We start from the raw sequence: 6,000 nt of genomic DNA on the forward strand, positions 1-6,000 counted from the left end.
ATGCCTAGGTCACTCTTGGCAACTATATCAACACATTACAATATTTTCTTCTCAATGTACAACAATCAGCACAAACCTAATGACAAAATAGTTTCCTATGTCTTTAAGTACAGATCTGTTCAAAGCTACATAAAGATGCTTTTAGAGTCTTCACACTAAGGCAATTTAGAATTCTAAACTGTGTTAATCTCTCTAAATTCCATCTTTTACCCCACCGCTGACCTGAAAATATTCAGTAGAATGTAGTACTTTAGAGAGAAAATTCCCCAAAGGTGTTTCCAAAAATTCATTAACAGTATGGTCATAGTTAGAAATGTTCTTGAAAACCGAATGCCAAGTAGAAAAACATTTCTAATCAACATTGCTGAACATGGACATTTTTACCTCATTAGCTAGTCACTGGAAGCTAAAAACTGAACCTCGTTCCAATTTTTTTTACTTTAGGGAAAATAGAATATGTTGGTGAAAATTTGACTGAGAAAAATGGGAGATTTTTTTTAACCCAGTACATTTAGGAAAATATATGACCAAGTGTGTTACATGTTGCGGGTGTCATTGAAACTGCCTTGTTAGGACACAGGAGAAGAAGAGGAAGCCTACTCAGGCCAGCAACTGATGGTCTCATTTAAACTATTCTGTCTTGGGGCGCCGGGGTGGCTCAGTCAGTAAGCGTCTGCCTTCGGCTCAGGTCATGGTCCCAGGGTCCTGGGATCGAGCCTCACATCGAGCCCCACATCGGGCTCCCTGCTCAGTGGGGACCCTGCTTCTCCCTCTCCCACTCCCCCTACTTGTGCTCTTTCTCTCTCTCTCTCTCTCTCTCTCGCTGTGTCTCTCTCTATCAAATAAATAAATAAAATCTCAAAAAAAAAAAAAACTCTCTTATCTTTACCTGGGGTTCCTGTGGTAAAAGAAAGTGAGATAAACTTATCTTTCTTATCATTTAACTCTAGAATATTATGCCATTTATTTGTGTTTTTTTTTTAATTTCAGTTTAGCAGACAAAAAAATAAATAAATCCCCAAAGAATAAATATCTAAATTTAATCTAATGGAACATGTTTTAGTTATGGAACATAGTAAAGAAATGAAGGTATTTCTTTTTATAAGGTTAAAATATAGTAGAAAGACCAAAAGGAAAACAATTAGGGACTGCAAATTAAATCACTGTTCAAAAACAAGCCAAAAGTCTTAGAACTCAAAGTGTGGTCTTCTACCAACAGCATCATTAGAATCTCCTGGAAGTTTACTACAACTATAGGATCTCAGGCCTCATCCAAGACTTGCTGAATTAGAATTTGCATTTTAACAAGACCTCTAAACAATTCTTATGTACCCTGAATTTTGAAAAGTTATAGAAAGGCCTGTTGAATGCCTTAGATAATTCTAATGAATGGTTTCTACCACATGACTTATGAAGTTAATTTAGCCCAAACCTGTTATCAAGTAGGGACACATTCTTTTTTTCCTTTCAGATAGCTAAAACAAGCCTAAATTTGCTTTGTATATATTTAATTCTTTCTCAAATTTCCAATATATTAATACCTTTATTTATGGGATCCAATTTTGTTTTGCCAAATAAAAAGAGTCCAATCAGCTGATTTGAGAAAAAGGATTTCTAGAAATAAACACCCTGGTTTGAAAAGCACCTTCATAAATTAAAAGTTTCATTCTCATTATTGAGAGCTAGTCCTGGCATGTTATAATGAAATACTTTCTGTCAACTGTGCTTATTTTGGGGGGGGGGGCAAGTTTGAACAATAACCATTCACTTGCTTTTATTACTGCTTATCCTCTTTCTCTTTTAACAGTCAAGAGCAACCCTTCTTTAGGGGACACCTCAGATAGTAGAAAGTCCGGGAGATGGGGATAGTCCATTTGCACTCTGTGATTTCAAAGGCCGAAGACAAATGTTAAGAAAAATCACAGATGAGAGATGTGATCATGAAGATAATGAAGAAAGAATGGGACAAGAAATGTCACCTGGGAAATGTCAGAGATGGCATATTGTGAACAAACTCAATGCATAAAGCTGCTTAAAAATAAAGCTGTTTGGGGGCACCTGGGTGGCTCAGATGGTTAAGCATCTGCCTTCGGCTCAGGTCATGATCCCAGGAGCCTGGGATGGAGTCCCGCATCAGGCTCCCTGCCTGGCGGGGAGCCTGCTTTTTCCTCTGCCTCTGCCTCTCTCTCTCTCTCTGACTCTCATGAATAAATAAATAAAACATTTAAAAAAAAATAAAGCTCTTTTCCTAGGTGCTATGTGCTACATCATCTTATTTTACTAGACAACTTTTATTCTGAATGGTAGTTTTGTGGTTATAAAACTACGAAGCAAAACTTGCATTGTAGTCTTTGTTTATGAACAGAGTATAGCAACTTTAGCTTTGAAAATGCCAAGTTTTAGCACTCACTACTGTTTATTCATTCAGTCCTACACTCATTTCTTCAATAAATCTTCATTGAGTAAACTATGTTCCAGGGACCATTCTAGATGCTCAGAATAAATCAGTAAATCAAACAAAGACCACTGTCCTCAAGGGGCTTGTGTTCTGATGGGAGAAAGAGGGATATAAAAATAACCTATAAACAAAATACATAAATAGTTGCTAGAGGATTCTATTATCAACTAAATTGGCAATCCACTTCCTTTCAATTCCACATGCATTGAGAGTAAGTGTGTGTAAACAGCGAAGGGAGGAATGTGGACAGACAGTACAAGACAATGGAGAAACCAGGAGTTGCTCTTAAAGAACAGTAATTGAGTGAAGGGGAAACAGCAGGAACACAAGTAAATATTATAAAAGGCAGATTCTATCAAGTAGTAAAAAAAAAAAAACATTACAAAGGGCTTCAGGGGACTTAAGTGAAGGAATTTTTTATTTAAATAAATGAAACGACAAGAAATGAGGAAATGGAATATTCCATCAGAGAAAGGAAGTGCTAATTTTAAAGAGCTTAAATAATGGATGTGACAGGTTGTGCTTAAAGAAAATATTTCAACTGTATAATAAAAAAAACATTTCCCAAGTTGAAAAACATATTTTAAAAATCTGGCTGATTTCAAACTTCAAAGAATGAAAGCTCTGAGCTTTGGCTAATCCAAAAGGAATATTTATATAAGGTTTTATAAATGGCCGGTATCCTTGTTTTGAGACGATTTCCTTTCCATTATGTACCTTCTACGTTCGCTGTTGGTATCACTCAGCAACTGTGTTTTTGTGAAGTGTAAATTCAAATTCAAATTTAATTTTCTTAGTTGGCTTAGAAGTTGTTTCATTTGTTAGTGAAATCACTTTTGAAATATAGGGCACTGTTAGGTAAAGGTGGAGACTAGCAGTTTTAAGCTGCCAATCAAATAGAAAACCAAGGTCTAAGAGGATAAATCAGCAATAAAGGCCTCCATTGTTAGGCTGATGTTTTCTTAAGGGCTCCAAGAAAAGATAAATTCACTCTGATTCTCTTAAGAAAGGGGGCTTACCTGATTCTTTTCTTTTCTTTTTTTTTCCCCTAAGCAACAGATGGAGAAACAAGGAAAGTCAGTGTAGGGACCATGGAGAAAACTAAATGTGCACAGGAAGAGTACAGAAAGACTTTCTGAATTCCAAGAGGCAATGAATGAAACAATAAATATGAATGAGGCCAATATAAAAATGGTATTGAGTAGGGGGTGCCTGGCTGGCTCAGTTGGTAGAACATGTGACTCTTAATCTCAGGGTCATGAGTTCAAGCCCCAGGTTGGGCGTGGAGCCTACTTAAAATAAAAAATGGTACTGAGTATTAACAGTTAACTTTTATATGGTGCTTCACAGTTTACAAATGTTTTTCACATGCCATAAGGTATCTAAATCAAAATTACTTTCATCAATCATTAATTACCTCTTAATCACTATTATTCATAAAATAGGCTCAATTTAATTCCACTGTCACTTGTGGCTAAGGCTTGAACTGTGGCTGTTTCGAGTTCTTTCTTGGGATGGAAGGACGGAAAGAGACCTCTGAACTGCCTCATCCATAAAATCTGATACCATGCAATAATCTGAGGAGCAGAGAAACAAATGGATATGCAAAAGTTCTTTCAATTGCAGAAAACCTAGCCCAAACTGATTTCCACCAACATGCCTCCTGCTCTCTGGTCCATTTAAAGGTAAGTCCAGAACTGAGTTTAATTGTCTAGTCTCCCTGCGTTGGGTCACGGTTCCCTCAGAACCAATAGCTATAGCCAGGCAAAGGACCCCAAATGCCCTAAATTGTCTAGGCTAACCCCAGGTCAAATGCTCCTTCCCTGGAGCTAAAATAGAAGGTACAGAGGTAGAATTCGCATTCTGTTGCTGTAAGAAGGGAAAATAACTCGCAAAACAACACATGTCTACTGTAAGTTAGGAGCAAAATGTTGCAAAGAAGAGGGTTTCGTACCTTGCTACTGTGTTCTTTCCAGGGCTAGTCTGTTCCTTCTCTAATCCAAAAAGCTCCCTGTGATTTATGAAATAAATTTCATACCTCTTAGCCTGATGTTTTAGGTCCTTCCCAACCTGGTCATGCCAATTTATCTAACTATTCCGATCTCCAGCCCAGCAGAACTGCTCTGGGCTTTTATTTCTGCTGCTTTCTTTATAAAATGCTTTTTCTTTGCATTTCTGCCTATCTTAAGTATACTGATAGTAGAATAACTGAGGCAAATGCCATGTGGTTTTATAAAGGTGAAAGTCTGTCCTCCTTTCAATACCCAAAACTGTAAACCTCTCACATAGTACCCACCCCATTCTACCTGAGTCACAGTTATTTCTGGATCTATCTACCAGAGTCTCTATTCCTCACTGAAGGTGGGGCTTAGATCTCAAACATCTTTGGTACCTGAGAAACAAAGTACCTTACACTCAATAATATGGATTTTTTAAAAAATAAATAAATAACCACGGAATATTCAGGGAAAAAGCAACTCATCCTAGGTCTTCTCTATTTAGGTAGAATGGTTTTTTTGTTTGTTTGTTTGTTTTACATTGGAAACAAAGTTTTAGCAAATCAATAATTCATTTTTTCATTCAGCCTTTCATTTGTTCAAGCTTTGACCACTGCAAACTGTGCCAGGTACTATGCAAGGTGATAGAGACATGAAATTAAATGGCTTCATTCTCTTCCTCAAGGAACTCGTGGCTTACATGGAAAGATATACGAGTAATTACAGTCCAGTGGAATAAGATGATGTGGGAACACAGAAGAGTAAAGGATGAATTATGTCACAAAAATTCTTACCAATCTTCACAGGAAAAAAAAAACATTTGAGTTGGAAAGAAAGGGGCAGGAGAAGAGCAGGCATAAATAAAATCAAAGAAACAAGCTGTGTTTAGAAATTGTGACAGTTTAACATAATCAGTGTTGAGTCAATTTAGGGGTGCAGAGGAAAATGAGGTTGGGAAAATTTATCAAAGCCAGCCAACAGAAGGCTGTATGTTATATTCCAGTCACATGTTCTACCAATTGAGCCAGCCAGGCGCCCCCTACTAAATGGAAGGCTGTATGTTATATATATTTCATCATGTAGGTCATTGAGCATTAGCCAAAATTTGAGGCTGGGGATTGGTATCAGATTTACACTCTAGAAGGTGACATAATAAGGATGGACCAGGAGTGAGAAAGAGACCCTGGAAGATGGTTAGAAGGTGAGTATAACTTTGAAGATTCTAGCCTGGAAAACAGGATACATTTTAATGTCACCATCATTCATTGAGGCAGGAAATATTAAAAATAACAGACTGGGCGGGTAGAAAAAAATGATCACGTTGAATTTGAGGTTCATGGAACCTTTAGGTGGAGGTATCTAACAGATGAAATACACAACTAGAAATCATTACTACTTTACGTATTTCACCACTGGTTATGGGCCTAATAAAAATCAAAATGTTTTAAGGGTAAAACATAAAAGTATACAGTATTAAATGCAGTAAAAATCTTGTACAATGAAAATTATTATTGTACACTGTCAAGGTAGATAAAAATATACTTT

This window comes from Mirounga angustirostris, unplaced genomic scaffold (genome assembly GCF_029215605.1).
Source record: "Mirounga angustirostris isolate CCGP_5_RB_7025 unplaced genomic scaffold, mMirAng1.0.hap1 SCAF_5, whole genome shotgun sequence".
Lineage (NCBI taxonomy): Eukaryota > Metazoa > Chordata > Mammalia > Carnivora > Phocidae > Mirounga > Mirounga angustirostris.